Source organism: Orycteropus afer, unplaced genomic scaffold, assembly GCF_000298275.1.
Source record: "Orycteropus afer afer isolate SDZICR_OR568_19922 unplaced genomic scaffold, OryAfe1.0 scaffold00154, whole genome shotgun sequence".
Classification (NCBI taxonomy): domain Eukaryota; kingdom Metazoa; phylum Chordata; class Mammalia; order Tubulidentata; family Orycteropodidae; genus Orycteropus; species Orycteropus afer.
Genome location: NW_006921741.1, coordinates 5,682,709 through 5,707,152, shown reverse-complemented (window position 1 = coordinate 5,707,152; position 24,444 = coordinate 5,682,709). Strand labels below are relative to the sequence as shown.

At 38.8% G+C, this 24,444-nt stretch overlaps 1 protein-coding gene across 1 annotated transcript in view; it reads left to right on the top strand.

Annotated features, from left to right (window-relative positions):
• PICALM (phosphatidylinositol binding clathrin assembly protein) overlaps nucleotides 1–24,444 on the top strand; it is a 123,952-nt gene that overhangs the window by 18,562 nt on the left and 80,946 nt on the right. The window lies entirely within an intron of this gene.

Genomic DNA, 24,444 nt, shown 5'->3' with positions numbered 1-24,444 from the left:
ATGGCAGCTTGCCAGCTTTTAAGATCCCAGTCGCTACTCGCCAAAGTAGGAGGTGGAACAGTGTTTTGTATAGTATGTTATGCCAATTGAGCTTGATATCCCCTGCGTCTATGTCACAATTCTTGAAGTATATACTTTTAGTAGGTTTTATTGGATGAGTAAGGCATTGGCATTGGCTTTGATTGCTTTCTACCTACTTCAGTTCTGTATTCTCCTTCATTTTCCATGCTGTTTTTATGAAGTTTTCATTGCAATCTATAACCCTGTGATTAGTTGCCCGTGATAATCCAAATTAGTTTTCTTTGCAAATCATATGTGGATAAATCTTGTCATTTCGTACCTAAAGGCCCACGAGTTTATAATTTTTGTGACTTTATTTTTCTTGGAGAATGTGTGAGTGGAAAAAGGGGAGATATAGGAGCAAGTCTTTACTCCATGGTGTTATTATTAGTAAAATTCCCTGGAAATGTGTCTATTCAAAATCTTGTGCTTGCTGCCCACGTAAAGATGTAGGGCAAAAGCTCTGAGATTAAATTTTATTTAAGGTTGAGCAGGAGTGATGGAAATCCTCATTAGAAACAGTAAGTGTGGTAAGAGAAAGTGATCAAGGACCAGAAAATAAAAAGGTGAGTGACACATAATCTTTAAAAGGAACATGAGGTCTAATAATGTGAAAATGTATGAACAGATAATACTTTGAGATAAATGCATGGTACTTTGCACATGAAGTATCAGAACAACAGAAGGAGTAAATAACTTTGGGGAAAGTGAGTGAAAGATTTGGGGATTTAAAGATGAATAGTGATTTGAGGACTAAGGTGCACCTGACACAAGCTATGGTATTTTCAGTCACCTCATATGCATGTTAGAGCTGGACAATGAATAAGGAAGACCGAATAAAAGTTGATGTTTTTGACTTGTGGTGCTGGCGAAGAATGCTGAAAGTACCATGGACTGCTTAAAGAACTTACAGATCTGTCCTGGAAGAAGTGCACTCCTTGTAAGTGAGAATGGCCAGACTTTGTCTCACCTACTTTGGTCATGTTGTCAGAAGGGACCATTCCCTGAAGAAGGATGTCATGCTTGGTAAGGTGGAGGGTGGACAAAGGAGGGGAAAGCCCTCAACAAGATGGATTGACACAGTGGCTGTGGTGATGGGCTCAAGTATAGCAAGGATTGTGTAGCTGGCGCAGGACCAGGCAGTGTTTCGTTCTGCTGTGCATAGGGTTAGTGTGAGTCAGAGACAACTCGATGGCACCTAACAACGACAATAGTGATTTTCAACATCATGGAAAAAGAAAAAATTGAAGTTGTTAAGTATTTCATTCTGCTTGGATCAATAGTCAATACTCATGGAAACAGCAGTGACGATATCAAATGACTTATTACCAGCAAATCTGCAAAAGACCTCTTTAAAGTGCTAAACAGGAAGTATGTCTCTTTGGTAACTAAGGTACACCTGATGCAAACCATAGTCTTTTCGGTTACCTCATATGCATGTGAAAGCTAGATAATGAAAAAAGAAGAATTATTGCATTTGAATTGTGTTTGTGAAGACTATTGAATATACTATAGACTGCCAGGAAAAAACAAACAAATCATTCTTGGAAGAAATGCAACCAGAACATTCCTTAGAAGCAAGGATGACATTTCTTTTGGCTTACTTTGGGTGTATCATCAGTAAAGACCAATCACTAGAAAAAGACGTTGTATTTGGGAAAGTGGAGGGCCAGCGATCATGAGGTAAACCCTTAGTGAGAAGGACTGACATAGCAGCCTCAAATATCCTGAGATGGCACAGGGCTGGGCAACATTTTGTTCTGTTGTACATAAGGCTGCCATATCAAGAGGTGACTTGACAGCACCTAATAACAGTGATTTGCCAGATGGAGAGAGTTTTCCTCTAAATAGATTAGCACATAGAGTGGTGTGGAGACAAAGAATTATGATGTTTGGGGAAAACTGTAAGTAGTTGTGTATGGTGGAATGCACAGTATTAATGGGAGTAAGCGGAAATGAGGCTGGAGGAGTCCTTAAGTATCTTGTAGGGGCAGGAGGTATCTTGACAGTTTCTAGTCTTTTCTGATTCTCTTGCTTAATAATTTGGAATACCTCCCTCCACAAATCCTTATTTTAGATCTCCTTTTTCTCTCTCTGATTAGCTGTTTTCCTAGGTTTAGATAATGGTGCCATGGAACTGGTGAAGTACTTTTTCCTTTTGCAGGTGATTTGTGGTAGAATTATTGAGAGAGAGAGAGGAAGGAAAGAGCATACTGTTCTGTTGGCAGGTGTACAGAGGCCTAGATGTTCTTTGGCACCTGTCATTGGAACTCTGAATATTGTAGTTCAATATTCAGAGTGGTTGGGGCCTAGTAAAATCAAGTACATTGTGATGTCATGGCTTTGGTGGGCTTGTTTGGAAATCGAGATTTTTATTTTTTTTTTAGTTCCAAATTTATGGATGAACTTCAGCACAAAATGTCTTATCATTTGGTGATGGTCAGTATGAATAAAAAAAGTTTTGATAAACCAGTTAAGATCAATGAGATTGTTTGGGGGCATATGCCACTTACGTGATTTAACTATTTACATCTGTTTACTGCAAATCACATTAATTATCAGTCATTCATTCTTACCTGGTTTTAAACCTGGGCCTCTGGAAACCTCTACCAACTAAGACTTTCTTAATCTTGTGGAAATTAACATATTGAGCAGTTAACATATTGAATGTGTACTATGTACCCAAGTTACTGTATAGAGATACTGAGAAACCTAAAAGTGAAATTGTTGATCACGTCCTCAGTCTGGTAGGGAAGCTTATGAGACACACAGATAACAGTATTACCAGGCAGTTTGAGATAAGTATAGAACATATGCCATTGAAATACAGAGAGAGGTACTGCTTTTGACTAGGGGAAGAATTGGGTCTTAAATGTTAGGTTGTTGTGTACCATTGAGTCAGTTTTGACTCCTAGTAACAATATATGGTTGGGAGCTCTGGTAGCATAGTGCCTAAGGCACTTGACTGCTAACCAGAAGGCTGGTGGTTCAAACCCACCAGCCACTCCTCAGAAGGAAGATGGGGCAATCTACTTCTGTAGTGATACTGCCTCGGAAACCCAAGGAGGGGACACTGTGAGTCGGGTTTGACTCGACGGCACATAACAACAACGTCAACAATGCTATATGGCAGAGTAGACCTGCCCCATGGGGTTTTCTAGTCTGTAATCCTTACTGAAGCAGATTGCTAGGTTCTTTCTTCTGCAGAGCTGCTGGCAGGTTTGAACTGCAGACCTTTTGATTAGCAGCCAAGCACTTAATCATTTTGCAACCAGTAGTGAGGAGGGATGTATATTGACAGAGAACTTCCAGAGGTTCAAGCCGGATTCAGAAGAGGACGTGGAACAAGGTATATCATAGCTGTTGTCAGATGGATCTCGGCTCAAGGCAAAGAATACCAGAAAGATGTTTACTTGTGTTTTATTGACTATGCAAAGGCATTTGATTGTGTGGATCATGACAAATTATGGATAACATTGAGAAGAATGGAAATTCCCGAGCACTTGATTGTACTCATGAGGAATCTGTACCTTGACCAGGAGGCTGTCGTTCGAACAGAACAAGGGGACACTACATGGTTTAAAATCAAGAAGGGAGTGCGTCAGGGTTGTATCCTTTCTCCGCACTTATTCATTCTATATGCTGAGCAAATAATCCGAGAAGCTGGACTATATGAAGAAAAACGTGGTATCAGGATTGGAGGAAGAATCATTAACAACCTGAGATATGCAGACGTTACAACTTTGCTTGCTGAAAGTGAGGATGACTTAAGGCACCTACTGATGAAGGTTGAAGAATACAGTGTGCAGTATGGATTACGTCTCAATATAAGGAAAACAAAAATCCTCACAACTGGACCAATGAGCAGCATCACAATAAATGGAGAGAAGATTGAGGTTGTCAAAGAATTCACGTTGCTTGGTTCTACAGTCGATGCCAACGGAAGCAGCAGTCAGGACATTAGACAACATGTAGCATTGGGAAAATCAACTGCGAAGGAACTGTATCATGTGCTGAGGAGCAAGGATATCCTTGAGGACTAAGGTGTGCCTGACGCAAGCCATGATATTTCCAGTCGCCTCGTATGCATGTGAGAGCTGCATAACAATGAATAAGGAAGACCGAAGAAGAGTTGATGCTTTTGAGTTGTGGTTCTGGCGAAGAATGCTGAAAGTACCATGGACTGCTAAAAGAACTAACAGATGTGTCCTGGAGGAAGTGCAGCCAGAATGCTCCTTGGAAGCAAGAATGGCCAGACTTCGTCTCACCTATTTTGGTCATGTTGTCAGAAGGGACCATTCCCTGGAGAAGGATGTCATGCTTGGTATGGTGGAGGGTCAACGAAAGAGGGGGAGGCCTTCAATGAGATGGATTGACACGGTGGCTGCAGTGATAGGCTCAAGTATAGCAGGGATTATGGGGCTGGTGCGGGATCGGGCAGTGTTTCATTCTGCTGTGCATGGGGTCACTATGAGTCGGAAACGACTTGACGGCACTTAACAACAACAACAGTGAGGAGGGATAGGCATTTCAGGTAGGAGAAAGAGCTTGAGCGGATATGTGTAGGCAGGAAGGCTGGAATTGTGTTTGGGGAACAAGAAGAGGGTAAATGGAGTTTTTTGGACTGGGTGGACAGGTTGGGTAATAAGGAGAAATATGGTTAGAGCAATCTTCGGAGGCTAGGTTGTTGAGGAGTTTGAGTTTTAATCAATCATAAGACTTTTCCAACCCCCCCCCCAAAAAAAAAAAAAACTCACTGCCATCAAGTTGGATCCAACTCATAGCGACCCCTCCTTGGGTTTCCGAGGCAGTATCACTACAAAAGTAGATTGCCCAACCTTCCTTCCGAGGAGTGCCTGGTGGGTTTGAACCACCAGCTTTCTGGTTAGCAGTCAAGTGCCTTAGGCACTATGCTACCTTTAGATACAGCTTATTGCCAGTTACCTTTTGGCTGTTGTTGGTAAAGTTGGAAAATTTAAGCTAATTTTTTAAAAAATTGTACTTTATTTTCTGTTGCCAGTGGTAAAATAAGGAAGGCAGGGAGTTTTGCTGATCTTGAAACTGAGAATGAGATTTTGCTGCTTTGTATTTTTTATGTTAACTTGATGAGTGTAGATTCCATGAATAGTGACAATAACTGATGTTTGGAGGACTTTCAAAACATAAATGTTTTTTCTAAACATAAATAATAGATGCCTAACTTTCATCTGAAGGTAGAAGTTTTATGAAAGCTTAAGGAAATGTCAGTCTTCAATGTTTACAAAATCTGATACAGATTAGTTATATCAGGACATAATATATATAATGAGGATAATAGCTAATATTTTGGAGTGCTTTCTGTGTTTTAAATAGTAGACATGTATTTGCACATTTAATCTTAGGTAGTCTTACAGCACTATTGTGAAGATACATAAACTCAGATACTCTTAGTAAGAGAAAATAGAGAAAGCAAGGAATTGTATTTCAGAAAAATTGCTCTGTAGAATAGGGAGTAATTGGCAGGGGCAATGATGGATGTTGGGAGTTTACCTTAAGGGGCTTTTGTAGTGGTCAGAAATGATAGTGTCTGTGGAGATGAAAATGGAGTACCAATTTCTTCTTGCTCCTAACTCCTACTTGCTTTTTTCTTTCAGAACTGTCTCTTGGAGAATTCCTTAACATGAGGCATCTGTAGGTTTAAGCTGGGGAATAAAGCTTGTCCTCCACCCTTGACTAAAGAATGTTTATCTTAATTTTTGATTTGCCCTTTTTGGGCATATAGGCTTAGACTGGATGCTCTTGTTTGGTAAGGGAGATGAGACCTCTCTTCCTCTACTACTAATTGGCCAACTGAGCCATACCTCACAAGCCATGAGTGACCTTTGTAATCAGATTGCTAACCTATGCATCTCCAGAGATGTTTTCTTTTTTCACTTTCATGGCATCATATCCATATTTCTCTCTCAAAAACCAGGACTTTATTTTATTCATCTTAGAATCCCTAGTACCCAGAGTATAATGCTTGGTACATAAGAATATCTTAGTAAATACTTAATAAATTTTTGAGAAAGAGAATGAATTTCATATGCTAGTCTGGCGAGTAATTTTTGTTTTTTTTCTAAATGTGAGCTAATCTTTACATGAAAATAATCAAATATGATTTTGATCTTCATCTAGTTGGTTTACTTCATCCGTTCATTCTGTTCATGCCAGCATTATGAGTTTGGTACTTAACTATGACCACAGACTGAATAATTTACCATAGCTAATTGACATGTATTTGTTGACTGTTGGTCAGAATGGGGATCAGTTGAGGGTGTATAATAAAGTATCACTGATCCATCAGCATATGCACCACCACAAGAACATAATCATTTTAAAATTATTTGGTTAAGTGATGGATTTGTAGATGATTGCGTCAAACCTAGATTTTATCTCTTATTTTAATTTCATAGAACCAGGGAACTGTAAGCATTACTGTTGCTTTAGCAATCTTTAATTTAGTTTGCTTGTTGGAAGGACTATGTACCCAAAAGTATATGTGTACTCTCGTCTCTCTTTGTGTATGTGTACACACACACACACACAGAGTATGGCTTTTCTAGCCATAGTCTTTGTAACTCTCCCTTTGCCGTAAGTAGCTTATTGTTAAAGTTACCCACCTGGTGTATTTCTGTGGTTCAGCAGGCAGCAATCTTATGGGAAGTTAGTTGTCTCTCAGGTGTATAGAATTCTAATGTTGGGATTGGTTGGTTTTGGCCATTCTGCCAGGCTCAAAAAGGAGCCCTCCTAGAGGCAGAAGGAGAGTGTCTGACTGCCATCTGAGAAGGACATGCTGCTGAGAGACACACACTGTTGAGAGAGACTGTCAGCTGAGAGACAGCTTAAGAGACAGCTGGCTGAGGGACAGCCAGCTGAGAGAGACTGAGCATGTTCTTAAATTTGAATTGTAGCCTGTTGCTTCCCAAATAAACCCCATAATCTGTAAGTTCTTTGTGGCCACTGCAGTGAGTTATCAAGCCCAGCAGAGAGGTGTGGTGAGTGCTGTGGAAGGGATGGTGGGTATCAGGGTTGGTGAAAGGGCTGGAGGGAGGCAGCATGTCTGGCCTCACAGGAGTAGGTCTTGGACTGCTGATAGTGATTCTGTCCTCTTGTGGAGTTGTTGTTGTTGTTGTTGTTTGCTGTTGAGTCAGCCCCGACTCATAGCGACCCCTCCTTGGGTTTCGGAGGCAGTATCACTACGGAAGTAGGATTGCCCAACCTTCCTTCCGAGGAGTGGCTGGTGGGTTTCTGGTGAGCAGTCAAGTGCCTTAGGCACTATGCTACCAGAGCTTGTAGAGTTAGAGGAGGTCAAAAGGTGCGGCCTCCTTCTCTCTTTGGCGTGTGTGTGTGTGGGGGGGGGGTGGAGAGAGAGAGTATATATATAGAGAGAGAGAGAGAGTGAGAGTGTGAGTGAGAGAGTGAGAGTGTGAGTGAGAGAGTGAGGATTTTATACGTTAAGTGCCAACTAGTCAATTCCAAATCACAGCGACCCTGTAGGACAGAGTAGAGATACCCCATAGGGTTTCCTAGGTTGTAATCTTTATGAGTAAATCAACAGGTCTTTTCTTCTGTAGATCCTCTGGTGGTTTTAAACTGCAGCCTTTCAGTTAGCAGTTGAGCAGAACTGCATATATCTATTTATTAATGCTAGAACTCAGTAATTGGCCAAGGCAGCATCGATTTATCTGTCAATAGCTGCTTGCCCATTTTTGGCTTACAACCTTTTGTGTACCTATGACATTGATTAGGAGAAGAGCAAAAAAGTTTGCTTTTATTTCCAGTACATGTATTTTTCAAATAGGTTTAAATTGACTTGTCAAATACAGTGCAAATTATCTTTTTCTGCTGCCCCTCCCCCCTCCTTTTAACCTTTTGTGGCTCAAAATGAAGAAACTTAGTTATCTAGTTTAGGGTGTTGTTTAGTTTTATTCAATATGAGTTTATACCTAGGAAAATTAATAGTTGTTGGTACCTGTGTTTAGCTGCAGAGTTTATATATCTTCAGATAGAATCTTTGAAAAGCATTTAGTGTAGAGGAGAAAGCTGATTTCACTAATTGTAGTTGTTAGCTTTATTTCAGGTGAGCTGTTGCTAGAGAATTGGTCTGGTTTTCATTTATAAGACCAATGTGAAGATTAGTTTGTAAATTTAAAAGGGAGGGGGTTGATCTATAATGAATTGGTATTTAAAAACTGCAGATCCAAGAGGAAGTAAGGTAAAGGATAGCTGCATTTCATCTTTTGGTATGGGACTGAAGGTAAGATCTGGTTGTTCTTTACATGACCACTTTGTCTTCTGTTTTTAGAATTGCAAGACAGACCATTTGAACTCCCCTTTGTACATTTCCTTTCAGAAGTGAACCCAATTGTTAGATGAATGAGAAGTTAAGATTTAGCAGGCAGTATTTACTCATCTATTTTTCTTTTCTCAGTATCAGCTTTTTAAACTTTTCACACTATTATGTAATTGTTTATTAATTGTACGGTTCAAAATTCATGTTATTAATTAAGAATAGGGTTTTAGACTTTGTAGAGTATAAACTCTCATTTAGTTTTGTTCTTCATATTGAAAATTGAGTTTTGACTTGATGACTTGGAGTGAACCAAAGGGATTACCTTCAAGTGGTGTCTGTCACCTGTCACAGAAACACTGCATAGTGGCACACAGCTAAGTAGCAATGAAGTGGCACATTATTAATGCTGCCCACTGGGGTCAAGTCAATTCTGACACTTAGTGACCCAAATGGGACAGAGTGTAACTGCCCCATAGGCTTTCCAAGGCTGCAGTCTTTAGGGAAGCTGACTGCCACATCTTACTCCCACTGAGTGGCAGGTGGGTTTGAATTGCCAGCCTGTTAACAGTTGGCAGCCTAGTGCTTAACCACTGTACCATCAGGGCTCCTTTTATTAATGCTAGAACTTGTAACTCTAGCATTAATAAAGTGACACACAGTAGAGTGACAATAAAGAACAAATAGGAACTGACCTAAAAATTAGTTATTTGGTTGCCATTGGTGGCTGAATTAGGAGGCTATATATAGAGCAGTTCAGGAGGCTGAGGTATTTCTTGACAGACTGTGGGAAGGTGTTGTGCACAGAGAGAACCAATTTTTCTTTTACTCCAAGCTAAGCTCATTGCCGTCAAGTCGGATCCGACTCATAGCAACCCCTCATTGGGCTTCTGAGGTGGTATCACTATGGAAACAGATTGCCCAGTCTTCCTTCCAAGGAGTGGCTGGTGAGTTTGAACTTACAGGCTTCTGGTTAACAGTCAGATGCCTTAGGCATGGATGATGGTAATCTTTTAAGAGAGGAGTGTGGGCTGGTTCCTATTCTTGGGCTTGTAGGTTTAACCTAGAATTGCTTTTTCTTTTATTTTCATCATCAGAGTTGTTTTCCTGACTCAGCCAGTACCCAGCCAAGAATGTCTTTTGTAGTTTTTGAGCACTACATAGTTGACCTCTTATGCTGTAATAATTTGAGAATGGTTATACCCTAGGGCAAAAGATGACTAGAAAACTGCTCTGTGAGTTCTTACTAAAATCACGTAAAGTCTATTCACTGGAAATCCGGTGAGTTGACTTAGTTTTTTTCTGTGATATTATTGGGTGCTTTAAGTTTGTATCTAAATTAAGTCTTGTGACAGTAGTTTCTCAAACACTTGGAGACAGGAATGCCCAAAACTCTTGAAGCTTGTTTCTTGTTAACTCGGATTAATGCAAAAAGGGCAGGGAGGCCACATGTTCTGACCTCCTCTAATCCCACAATGAAGACAGAATCACCATCAATAGTCGAAGGCCCATTCCTGCCAGGCCAGACATGCTGCCTCCTTCCAGCCCTTTCTCCAACTGTTCCTCCCAAACTACCCACCACCTCTCTCCTGGGTTCGATAATTCACTGCAGTGGCCACACAGAGCTCACAGATTATGGGGTTTATTAGGGAAGCACCACAGGCTACAATTCAAGTTCAGGAAAAAATGCTCAGTCTCTCTCCCAGCCCACTGTCCCTCAGCCAACAGTCTCTCTCTGTCTCTTTCCCAGCAGTGCTGGTCCCTCAGTGTCTCACTCAGCAATGCGTGTCCTTTGCGTCTCTTTCCCAGCAACGCGTGTCTCTTTCAGGAGTGCATGTCTCTTTTGGCAGCAAGTCGGGAGCTCTGGTAGCATAGTGGCTAAAGCACTTGACTGCTAACCAGAAGGCTGGTGGTTCAAACCCACTGGCCACTCCTCGGAGGAAAGGTTGGGCAATCCTACTTCCGTAGTGATACTGCCTCGGAAACCCAAGGAGGGGTCACTATGAGTCGGGGCCGACTCAACGGCACATAACAACAACAACAACAACTTCCTCAACCAGCAGTCAGAGAGAGTTCTGCCTCTAGGAGGCCTCCTTTTGAGCCTGGCAGAGTGGTCAAAACCAACCAATCATAACAACAGAATTCTAAGCACCTGAGAGTGAGCCTCCCATAACATTGTGTTGTGCCACGCCCAATAGAAATAACCCAGGTGGATAACATTTACAATCAGGAGCTCCTCAGTTGCTCATTCCACCACTGAGTTTACAATGACTTATGGTAGAAAAGCCACACTAAGTAATTTACTACAATGCAATTAAATAGTGTGGTGTTTTCCTTATATCCTGTCATCTTCAGTTCATGGTCACTAGAATGAAGATGATGATACCAGTGAGCAGGATAAGCGATATCAGCCAAGAGGTGGTTACTGTATATACTAGAAATTACATTTGTGAGGACTAAGAGGGGAGAATGTGTAGTTTTTAGAATAATTATAGGCCACTTGGTATGGAGGAAAGGAACTCTGGTGGCATAGTGCCTAAGGCATTTGACTGATAACCAGAAGGTTGGCAGTTCAAACCTACCGGCCACTTTGCGGAAGGAAGACTGAGCAATCTACTCCCTTAAAAATTTACTGCCTCGGAAACGCAGTGGGGGTCACTGTGACTTGGAATTGACTCAGTGGCAGTGAGTTTGGGTTGGAGTTTTGGTATGGAGAGACTTTCTATTGATCAGTTGATCCATCTGTCTACCCTTCCATCCATCCATCAATCCATCCATCTCCCTCCCCTGTTGGAGAGATTCCTGTGTTAAGAATCTAGTTCTAGCACAGACAGTAGTTTGTGTAATTAGGCATGCATTTAAATCTGTACAATGGAGATAAAAGCATTGCTTGCCTGTAACAAGAATGTTATAATAATCAGAAAACTAAGGATATAAAATAATTTTGTAAAGCATAAAGAAATCTGCATGTATAAAGATTTTGCCACTTTAAAGATTGAGTGCAGATAATTATGATAATACTTCTCAGCTGATGAAAAAATTAAGCTTAGAAAAGGTTTTGGATAAGTTGGTAAGTTTGAGATTGTTTCATAATAATGTATTGGAAAGGTTATAGAAGAATAGTCTACATGGGGAAAAACTCATCAATAAAATATGGTGCTAAGTAAAAATAACTTATATTTGTATTGGTGTTTTAAAGCAAGTACCCTAAATACATTGTCTTATTAAAACGATGTTTGGAAAATTAAATATTAATGTTGCTATTTTCAAAATGTAGAAATTGATACTGAGTGGCTGATTAATCAGCCTCAAGTCATATTGATGAATAGTGAACCTGGAATTTGATTCTAGATCTTTTGCTCATTTGGATATATCACATAGTTCTGGTTATAGTACACAGTCCTTGTTGTTGTTGTTATGTGCTGTCGAGTCAGAGCCAACTCATAGTGACCCCTCCTTGGGTTTTCGAGGCAGTATCACTACGGAAGTAGATTGCCCAACCTTGCTTCCGAGGAGTGAATGGCTGATGGGTTTGAACCACCAGCCTTCTGGTTAGCAGTCAGATACCTTAGGCACTCGGCCACCAGAGCTCCCAAGTACACAGTCCTAGTGTCTGGGAATGGACAGGGCCTTGCTTGGAAGTGGAAGGAGAGCTTAGAGCAGAACGTTAGTGGTGGTGCAATTAGTATCCTTATTAGTTGAAGCAGAGACTGGAAATGAATAGCATTTAAAGCTGTCAAATAAGTGTGAGTCAGAGAAGAGCTCTGATAGGGAGAAATGGACGTTAAAGGAATATCTTAATAGAAGTAGTTAAAAACGGGCTCCCCTTCTCCCTGTTTGCTAATTCCAGTCATTCTTAAGGTATCCAGTGTAGTTGTTGTTGTTGTGTGCCGTCAAGTTGGACCCGACTCATAGTGACCCCTTCTTGGGTTTCCCAGGCAATATCACTATGGAAGTAGATTGCCCCATCTTCTTTCTAAGGAGTGGCTGGTGGGTTTGAACCCCCAGCCTTCTGGTTAGCAGTCAAGTGTCTTAAGCACTATGCTACCAGAACTCCCACTTAAAAAAAGTAGTAGTATTCAAAGCATTTGTGTTTTGGATAGCAAACTTCATTTATCATTTGGATAGCAAACTTCATTTTGGGGGATCATTTGTCTCACAGTAAGGAGATCTGGTGGTGCAGTTGTTAAGGCATTTGGCTGCTAACCAAAAGGTTGACAGTTTGAACATCCTAGCCTTTGTGTGGGTGAAAGATGGAGGCAGTCTACTTCCATAACTATAGCGTTAGAAATCCTGTGGGACAGTTCTGCTCTGTCCTAAATGGTAGCTATGAGTCAGAATAGCTTTGATGGCAATGGGAGAGTTTTTGTCAAACTAGCAAAAGGAAAATTGGTGAAAGACTTGTACTGTAGAATGAAAGAAGAGAGATGGTTAAATTTTCCTTACTTCTTAGTTAGACCATTTAGAATTTGTATTCCTGTCTTATTACACATGGAGAGAAAGATACCTCCTCTCAGAAATGTAAGGGACTCTTCATACATTTATTTACGGATAGAATATGGTTTTTGAAAACATATGTTATCTATCTTTATTTATTTAGATATAGATAAGATCTAGATAAACAGTTGCTTGAAAGAATCAGCTGTTTTTATTCTTAAGGTCTTTTATTAGTATTGCAGCAGTTACGGTGCTTGGTACAAAAAAGGAGAACTAAACAAAAATTGACTCCTTATCTTTGGTATATATTAAATGCTAATTGTTTCTTTAACAGTAGAGATCTTTTTATCAACATACTTTATATAGAAAAATACTTAAAAACCTGTATTTTGGGGAAATAAGTCTATGCAGTGTACAAAATACGTTCATATCTAAATTTTAATAAAAATAATTTTCTCTCTCTCTCTCTCTCTCTTTTATCAGTAGCTTTAGGGTCTGAATATTGGCTTAGGTCCACTTCACGTAGGAGTTAAGTAAGGGATCACAATTTTTTATTGAAGCAACTGCCCTCAACCTTCTGTTCACTCATTCTTTCTTTCTATGACTATATGAAGCAGTGACTATATGAAGCAGTGTTCCAGTTGGCTGCCCTTTTATTTTGCCTCCAGGGAAGCTGTGTTCATTTAACCGTCTCCGCAGTTTTTTGCAGATTCTGTCCCTCAAATATACCCATTATTATGGTAATTGTTTCCTTTGGTTTATGGCAGTTAAGTGCCACCAACTGGTCTCAATTGCTTCAGAAGCCCATCATCCCCACTGCTATTAATGAACCCAGTTCTGTAACTGCCTCTTCCTAACACCAACCCTGGCCGGCAGAGAAGAGCCAACACTGATGTTACTGTTCTTACACTGATTCTACCCCAGACTCTCACTAGCACATTCCTGGTGGATTGTGTTTTAGACTGTCCTGTAGAGCACTGGTTGGCGTAGTGCCTAAGGCACTTGACTGCTATCCAGAAGGCTGGCAGTTCAAACCTGCCATTCCTCGGAAGGAAGGTTGGGCAATCTACTTTCATAGCGATACTGCCTCAGGTACACAAGGAGGGGTTGCTATGAGTTGGATTCGACTTGACAGCAATGAGTTGAGTAGAGTATAATCCTCTGGTGGTTCTACTGGCCTCACATGATACATCTATTCCAACAAGCCCGTTTTACCAAATCTTTTAATTCCTCCTCTACCACCTGGCATGGCCCCTCTGGTATTTTTCTTTCTTTCTTTCTTTTTTTTGATAGAGTTTTTTTTTATTGCTAAACATCTCTAAATTAAAGTGCTAAAGGAATGTTTCAGAAAATATTTGCTATGTGTTATCTTTTAAAAGGTTTTTCAAAGTATTAAATTATCTTAAATTATTGCTGACATATACTTTTAAAGGCTTTTAAACTTAGAATGACCCCAAATAACATTTTATTTTCAGTTTTAGAATTTAAATAAAACATCTCAGATGAATTACACCTATGTGTAATTCAGAAGGAAAAAAATAATTTCCCCCCAAGTCAATAAACACTTTAATAGCCAAAGCTTAGAGAGTTGGATTCCAATTGGATATTTACTTATTTGCTCTTGTTTTTATTCAACTTTATTGGTTTTGAAATATGTGAGGATGGAGGTTATTTTTTTTTGTTGTTGAAATCCTCTGGGTGATCATTTCTTCTTGTAGAAACTTAAGTTTAAAACTTACTAGTAAAATACTTTGGCTTTATTTTATGGTGATTTATTAATGTATTAAAATTGCTCATAATTTCCACTTATAGAGCGTTATTTCAAAATTTAAAGCATGTAGATAGGTTATTTAGTGGGTATTATTACTGGCAACATCTGTCATTAGTGTTTGCACCAGTTTGAAAGAGGCTTTTCATTTCTGGCTTTCACTTGTTACTTGGGCTTAGAGAGTTCTTTCCATGCCTACTTTTCACAGATGTGATGTTCAATGAAGTGTAGTAAATGGCTGATGTAATTTGACCCACTGAAGTAGACAGATGACTCTGATTTCATTGTGAAGTGCATGAATGATTAAATGATATTCCCACTGTCTGTACTTCCTGTCTAAAACTAGGGACTTTGTAGAATCAACAAGAGAAGATGATCATGTTCAACATGACTTTAGTCTGGCAAGGTGAAGTAGACATGTAAGATGTATAATGAATGGGATGCTTTCACACATCTCTTACTTCTGAGGTGCTAGTTGATCATGGTAGGAGCTCTGGTAGCATAGTGGCTAAAGCACTTGACTGCTAACCAGAAGGCTGGTGGTTCAAACCCACCAGCCACTCCTCAGAAGGAAGGTTGGGCAATCCTACTTCCGTAGTGATACTGCCTCAGAAACCCAAGGAGGAGTCGCTATAAGTCGGGGCCGACTCGACGGCACATAACAACAACAACAAGTTGATCATGGTGGTCAGTTTCATAGGCTTCCAGGCCACATATGAGACACTAATATTGTTGCCATAATTTTCAAGAGCCTCTTTATCAAAGACTCCTCCCTTGATCATCATATATATATATATAGCAGCCTCCCCCGTAGCACATGCCCCCCATCCCTCTTATTCTTCTTTATTTTCTCTTTAGCACTTACCACGATCTGCTGTATTTGTTCATTTCTTTGTTGACTGTCTCCCTCCCACTAGAATATAAGCTCCATGATGTCAGGAACTTTGTTTTGCCCATTATTGTATATTCCTAACTCCTAAGAATAATGTGCTACTATTTAGTGTATTATAGTATGCAGTGAATATTTGTAGAATACATGAGATTACTTTTTGTTCTTATTGATGTTTCAAAGCTGTGGGAAGATGGAATATAAAGATTTTTATTGTTCCAATTACGTTGGAGACACGGACTGTGTGTTTTGTTAGTGAAGGAGGCTCTGGCAGAGACTAACTGCAACCCAGCGTTTTCTCTGACTAGGCAGAATTTGAATCATTAAGGGGAGACATGAAAATTCTTCTGGATTCTTAATTATTTTATCTGCACAGGCTTGGCTGTTACAGAATAATGTTAACATAGCTGCAGGGATGATTTTTGCCTGGTGGTGTTACCCATCTGTTATAGGCTGAATATTGTCCTCATAAAATGTGTGCTGTAAATCCTAACCCCTATATCTATAGTTATAATCCCACTGGGGAATAAATTGTCTTTGTTATGTTAATGAGACAGAATTAGTGTAGGGTGTTTTAAAAGTCAATCTCTTTTGAGGTATAAAAGAGATTGAGCAAGGACAAGAATGAGAATGGGGGATGAGAGATGACAAGCTACATGAAGATCACCTAGGAGCAGAAGCTAAAAAGAGACAAGGACCTTCCTCCAGAAACTTTAGAGAAAGAAAGCCTTCTAAAGCTCGGCACCCTGACTCGGACTTGCTCCGAAACTGTGAGAAAATAAATTTTGTTTGTTAAAGCTGTTTACTTGTGGTATTTCTGTTATAGCAGCACTAGATAAGTAAGAGAGCACCTTCCTTCCCATCCTTCATGTTCACGAGCAGAGAAATGAGCCTTTATTTCACCTATAAATCTACAAATATTTATATCATTATATGAACACAGGTTTAAGGCAATTGCTACGCAATTGCAGATGATATGAAGAAACAAGATTCCTGAGTTTAACAAAATAAAGAATGAGTCTTAATTACTTAAAACAAAAAAGACTGTCAGATTACAGTTGAAAGCAGCTTCCTGTTTTCAGGTGTGAGATATTTTTGGACATAGAGATAGAAATTTCTGATATCTCTAGCTCCTCAGAAGACCTTGGATTGATTTTCTGGGAAACAGTTTGTAAGTCATTTGCATAGAAATTTTCATTGAAGTTAGGAGATTAAGTGTTTTTCTTTGCGAAAAAAGTGAGATCAGAGATTAATATTAAGAAATGCTCAAGGATAAGGAGTGAGGATAAAGTGGCTAGAGTGGAAACATGTTAGGTGTTTTAGGAAGGTTAGAGAATAACCAGAATATAGCATTTGGAGAAAGAAAAGTGAAAATACATCAGGAGTATATATTGATGATGTATTAATTTCTTAGCTACATGTAGACTCATTTTTATTAGGTCACTTACAACTAGGATGACCTGAAAATTTATTATCCAAATTGGATTACCTTTGAGAGTGAAGGGGATCACTGGTGGTGTAGTGCCTAAGGCATTCGATAGCTAATCAGAAGGCTGGAGGTTCAAACCCACCAGCCGCGCCTCAGAAGGTTGTTGCTCCTCAGAAGGTTGTTGTTGTTATGTGCCATCAAGTTGGACCCAACTCATAACGACTCCTCCTTGGGTTTTTGAGGCATTAACACTACAGAAGTATATTGCCCAAGAAAGTAGATTGCCCATCCTTCTTCCAAGAAGTGGCTGGTGGGTTTGAACTGCCAGCCTTCCAGTTAGCAGTCAAGTGCCTTAGGCACTACGCCACCTGAGCTCTCAGAAGGAAGACTGGGCAGTCTACTTCCTTAGCAATAATGCCTTGGAAACCCAAGGAGGTGTCACTAGGAATTGAATCTAATTGACTTGACGGCATTGAGTTTGGTTTTGGTTTTTGAGAGTGAAAAGGTGCTGTCTAAATTAGATAATCGGACACAGGTATAAACCGGGACTTTTTCAGGCTAGCTGGGGTACTTGGCCATCCCTATTTATAAATGTGCTTTTCTCCAGACTTAGTGCTATTTCCTTTAACCCCTGCAGATAATACTATTTTTTCTTTACATACTCCGATCTGCATTTGCAGAGGCCCTCAAGCTTTAGTTTCTTTTCACTGGTCTTGTTGCAATGAAGGGAAAATTCGTCCCATTTTTTTCTCTCTGGACTGTTCTGGTATATCGCCTCAGTGGAGCTAAGTATTCATAATGTGTTATTAACCTTTTATTTTTCTTAAGAAGTCAAGTTTTGTATATTCTGATTCAGTATTAGATTGTTCTTCAGAACCCTGATGATATCTCCTTAATTGGGCTGATGAACTATTACTAAGTTTGTAGGATCCCATTCAGAAAGGCATTTGTAATTATACCATTTGCTCATAAATTGTTGAAGATTTATGTGTTTTCTTTCATATAGGTAGGATTGTTATTCTGAAAATTCAAATCTTCAAAGAAAGGAAGTTGAATACCTTGTGCTTATACCATGAACATGTATTTTTGATGTTGGAACATTGTAATGCTTTCATTTTGTTTTTCTATTCTGTTTAAATAAATGTTTATTTTCATTCTTATATTAAGTGATGAGTTGTTATTCCACTAAGTAATTTTTTAATATCATCTTGTGTTTTCTAATAAGTTAAAAATTAACATAGACGTAATAGTTACCCTTTGAGGTAATGCTTTTCAAAACACTGGTCTCCTCACCCCTGAGGTCCTTATTTGGAATCCCCAAATCCCAGGGCCTAGAGTCTAGGGTTGGGATTAACCCCTTTGGAATACTAGAATGTTGAATAAGTAGCTTGTTGTTGTAGGTGAGACAGAGTTGGTCTGAACCCATCTCTGTTCTTTCTCGAAGTTCTCATGGTGCAGTGGAGTTTCTCTGTACTGTCTAATTGCCATCTAGTGGTAGGAATTCAGAATATACCAGAACACCAAGGAGAAACTAGAATTTTTCAGAATTCCTTGTATTTAGAATGCTTACAGCTTAGGCTAAAACATTTTGATAATGGGAAAAAATGACACTTTCACTTGGAAATAAAGGTCATTGGCAGTGAATTCTGAGAATATTCTAAGAGTATATATTTTGAACACAGCATTTTCATGTCTTAAACTTTTCTGCCTTTTTTGTAAGATTATATGTATTTATAACAGATTTGTGGGGAAAGTGGCAATTGCAGAGATAATGATAGGTGATTTTAAGAGCTAGTGAGTTGGGCGAACTTAAATGATGCTTTGTATAATGATAAGAATTTTAGGGCAATTGTATAATGATTCCATTAAGTAAGACCATTTATTATGCACTTCTAAAATTAAAATATGGACAGTTTGTAGCTAAGCTATGTTAAGCTATGACTTAAGAGCCCAAGTTTCAAGCAGCTATTAATGCAGAATATCTTAAGGTTGGTTTGGTTAACCTGTTGTTGTTATGTGCCGCCGAGTCGGCCCCGACTCATAGCGACCCCTCCTTGGGTTTCCGAGGCAGTATCACTACAGAAGTAGGATGCCCAACTTTCCTTCTGAGGAGTGGCTGGTGGGTTTGAACCGCCAGCCATCTGGTTAGCAGGCAAGTGTCTTAGCCACTATGCTACCAGAGCTCCTATCTCCATCTAAATTTTCTTCTCCAAATAGTTGTCTGTAGTTCCTGTTCCTTCCTCCGCTACCAGTGAAAAAGATGTCATTCTTTTCTCTGCAAGGAGAATATGTTTTTCTGAAACTTTTTTATATTCTTTTCTTTTAAGTAGAGACTTGAAGAATAAGACAGGCAGTTCATGCTATCTCACTATTGTGGCAGGGGGAGGAGAATGAAGGTGGTATACACATGAAAAGGAGCTTACGTGACTGCTAACCAGAAGTCTAGCAGTTCAAACCTACCAACCACTCCTTGGAAGAATGGTTGGGCAATCTACTTACGTAGCGATACTGCTTCAGAAACCTAAGGAGGGGTAGCTGTGAGTCGGGTCTGACTCGGAGGCACATGACAACAACAACATACACATGAAAAAGCAATTATATTACTCTGTAGGTTGCTAACACATTGCTTCCAAATTACACCACACCACAATTTAAACTAAGTAGAATAGTATTACTTTCTGCAGACAACTTCTAAGTTATATTCCATTTTTTAAATTAATTCAATAAGTACTTATATCCTGTTGTGCTAAATACTTGGGATATAAGCACGAGGAAGACATGGTACTGCTCTTAGTGAGTTCAGTCATATGGTAGAGACTAATGATAAGCCAGTAATTATAATGAAATGAGATAACTGCTATAATTGTGGTATAAAAAGCTGAGAGAGTAAGAAGTTAGAGTTGGGGAAAATTTGCTTCCCCCTCCAAAATAGTCACTCCCTTCTCTCTGCTATCTCTGAGCCCCATGCATATTGGTTGCAGTCACCACAGTGTATTGTGGGCTACTTTCTTCTTTTTAGTAAGCTCATTCTAGTAGATGAGAAACTCCATGTCTTTTCACGTTTGTATAGCTTGTTCATATATATCTTCTCACATTTGTATATTTGACATCAATAGGTGAATCAAATGGTGGTTTAAGTACCATACAGCTTTTTCCCAGCAAAAGGCATAGCATAAAGATAAGTGCTCCTTAGAAGTGAGAATGGCCAGATGTCATCTCTCATATTTTAGTTGTGTTATCAGGAGGGACTAGACCTTGGAGAAGGGTTGGTAAAGTGGAGGGTCAGTGAAAAAAGGGAAGACCCTCAATGAGATTAATTGAACAGTGGCTCCAACAAGGGACTCCTGCATAGATTATGAGGATGGCATAGGACCGGGCAGTGTTTTTTTCTGTTGTACAGAGAGTCAGTATGAGTCAAAACCGGCTTGGTGGCACCTAACAACAACAACAAGGACATAGAACTCGGCAAGTGTGTGGCAGCACCTTTTGATTCACTGTAAGAATTTTGGAGTATATACACATACGCATATCCATACACTGTCTTTACCTGAAGTAACCCCAAGCAAAAAACTCATTTTCTCAAATTCTGAAGATTTATTTGTTCATCTTGCCTATTTAAATATATAAATGTTAGAGATGTAGATGAAGTATAGTAAACTATTAAAAAAAAATCTAATTTTAGAATAATACTTTATTGCATTCACACCTCACAAAAACATTTTACTCACGTTTTACATTTGTGTGCACCTGGGATAAGTAAGTTTGTTTTTTGTCATCCCAGGCCCTTTGTGAATTATATAAGATATTCATTGTAAGTTTTTCCAGATGAAGCATATTTAAGTTCACATTGGAAATTTTTTCTCAGGCTATCATGCATTCCTGTAATACTAGGACCGTTGTTTCTTTCATTCCTCATATGTATCTCTGATATATATGAGTAATGTAAGTTTTTATTTTGCTTTTTTAAGAGTTCTGAAGATACCCAGCACTTGTAATTGTGAGGTTTTATCTGCAGAAATACTAAATCTATGTTAAATTTTTAATTACTCTTTTTCTAAAATTTTTTAAATTGATTTCTTTATAGATAGCCTTCCATAAGCACCTGAAACTAGTATTGATGGAGATCTTTTCAGGTTAATGTATCTTCTTGAAAAAGAACTTTGTTTAAAATAGAGAGCTAAGTATTGAGATACTTTGTATAGATTTAAGACAATGGATAGGTTTTTAGGGGGAAAATAAAAATATTAATCAAAAGGAAAAATAGCTTATTACCCAATAATCAGGTTCTATATAACAAGTATAACATATATCTCAGTTTTCACATATATGACTCGTTGTTGTTAGGTGCCATCGAGTTGCGTCTTTTAGCAATTCTGTGTACGATAGAAGGGAACACTCCCTGGTTCTGTGCTATCCTCACAGTCATTGACATGTTCGAAGTCATCATTGCAGCCACTCTGTCAGTCCAACTTGTTGAGGGTCTTCCCTTTTTTCTCTGAGCCTCTAATTTTAATTTACCAAGCACAATATCCCTTTCCAGGGACTGGTCCCTTGTATGTGACTTTTTAGTCCATAGAAGGGAAAACATCACTATGTGCAACTGTTTTTTGCAAAGAACATGTGACAGAAATAGCATATCTAATTTTGCTGACAGGTTTTTTCTGCAACTGCAGCTATTTTAAGTAAATGGAACTTTGTCTCACTTCCATAGTGGGATTTGGAGATTCTTTAAGGCTCATCTTCTATGGTTAGAGATTGAATTGTGTTTGAAATACCAAAGAGGTTCATATATAACCTCTGAAATAATTTCCAGCTGTCGTACCTTAAAATTCTTGTGTTTATTACACCTCCCTCACTTCCTTGAGCAAATAAAGGAACACGTCATGACTGACCTTTCCATCATTGATGGTGATCTGTTCCAGAGAGTCTGGCATGAATTACAGAGAGGATTGGTGTGTGCCATGTGACCTGAGAGGTGCTTACTGAGATTTGTACGATTATAGAGAAACAGTGATAGTTTTTTTACAAGTTGATTTTTATTGCCTGTTCGTATATAACTTAGTTACAGATTAATAACCTTTAAAGATGGTTTATTATGTTTGAGTCACAGAGTATTTGGGCAAATAAAATATATATCAGAAAATGTGTAAATTATATATTAAATTTTAAAATTGAAATCTTAACTGTGTATTGTTCTTTACCATGGCTTTTGATTTAAAATACTGTGAACCTTTTCCCATCAACTTTTTTTTTCCCATATTTATTGGTCTTACCGTATTTTATCACTAGATTGTATTGTCTTTCAATAAACAATTCTTTCTTTGTTGGATATCCACTTACATTGTGAATTAGGCCCCTTTCCTTCATAGTACTTTTATCACAGTTTTTCTCTTCGTTTCAAATTAATCCAATCCCTGTCACTTATACTCAGTATTCCATATTCTGTCTTTAAGATCCTTCCCCCAGTTTTTACCTTTAACGCCAATTAATATATTGGGTAGAATGAATTTTTAAGGTAAAAGTGTGAGTCAGTCTGTGAAGAGCAGATTTTTAAGTTAATTCAAATGAAAATTATATAGAAATATAACATATTTTTCATTTTACTATTATTTGCCATCTAACTGATTTAGACTTACACTGACTTTTATCAGTTACATCTTAGTTTGGACCTTACTTCATGACCCCAACACAAAATGTCTGATGGAATAAGTAAGGAGAAGACTTGAATTTCCCAAACATTTGGGCAGATGTATGTGGTGTAAATTTTTTTGGCTTTGAGTCTGATTTCAACTTACATATTTTTGAAGTTCTTGCTGTATGAATAAATGCTGATAATTGCATCAAAAATTCAGAAACCATTTCTTTTTATCCTCTTATTAGTATTTCCTGGTGAATATGTGTTACTTTTATTTGTACTCCCACCAAGATGGTGTCATCTATAGCTTTACTTTTTTCCCTTTATGGTAGTTGTAGCTGAGATATTTATACATACTTTATGTTTTATACTTACTTTTAAGTAAAACAACTCATTTTTTGGTCCCCCCCCTTTTTAATTATTTCTCTAAAATGTATTACATTTTGTGTTAATTGTCTTCATTGAACTTGCCGATGATACCTGCTAAGCAGGTTCTAGGTGAAGATTTTTTTTTTCCTGTTTTGATACTGAAACAGTTGCACATAGTGATGCTTTCCAGTGTGAAATTATGAAACTGGAGGTTATGTTGCTTTAATTGGTTTCAGGTTAGTGTTGAATATAGAGTTCCTTTTTCAATTTTGATTGGGAAATTTATATAATATGTAACTGCATTAGCTAGGTGTTACCAACTGATATCTGAGGTAACTCAGTGGAACAGAAGGGGAAAGAAGAATGAGAAATATTTTATGTAAACAAACAGATCCTATCCAATCACAGATCACATCTTTTTTATCTTTGCATTAATATAAAAGCGGAACTTTGAGGAGAATATTGATAAAGCTAGTTTGACCTTCAGCTCATTGCTGCTTCCATACACATGATTTCTTTTTAAAACTATATGTGTATATATATATATATATATATATATATATATACACATACACATTTTTTATGTGATTTGGGTGAAAGTTTACAGAGCAAATTCATTTTCCATACAGCAGCTCACTACATTTTGTCTCATGACATTGACTGCAATTTCCCATAATGCAACAGCTCTCTTCCCACTTCCTCCTTCCCTCCCATGCGTTCTTGCCCCCAGAGCTGTCTCCCTTTGAGTACACAGCCTTTCTGTTCTCCCATGATAGATCTCTCCAAGGAGTGTATCTACCTAATGTAAATGTTCAACTCATATGCCTGTCTTGTTTGGCTGGAAGCCATAGGAGTGAGTTCAGTTCCAGACCTGAAGGACAACTAGGGGACTCTCAGGGGTTCCACCAGGCTCTATCAGACCAGCAAACCTGGTTTCCCCCTCCCCCCCTTTTTTATATATGATTTTTAGTTTTGTTCCACATTGTTCTCCCACTGTGTCTGGGATCTCCTACATAGATCCCCCTCTGAGTTGTTGACAGTGGTAGCCAGGCACCATCTACTTTTTCTGGTCTCATAGTCATATAGGCTGAGGATTGCATGGTGTACCAGTCCCTTGGACTGATTGTTCCCATGTGTCTTTGTTTTTCTTAATTCTTCTTTGCTCTGAATGAGGAGAGACCCATTGTTGCATCTAGATAGCCACTTGCAAGCTTTTAAGATCCCAGTCTCTACTTGCCAAAGTAGGATGTGGAAGAATGTTTTTGTGTAGTATGTTATGCCCATTGAGCTTGATGCCCCTGTGACTATGGTCCCGAGCCCACAGGTCCAACTGTTCGCTCCCTCTGGGTACTGGATGTGGCCAAGAAGTGACTACAACCGTGTCCCTTGTCAGCTCTACTATATACCTGGGAATTCTTATAGAATATACAAATATACTTGTAGAAACATTGTCTGCCAACGTTATAGATAAGTCATGGCCACACTCCTCCCTGCATAGACGTACCTAATCGTTAAGCCTGTCCACTCATGTATCCACTCATAGATC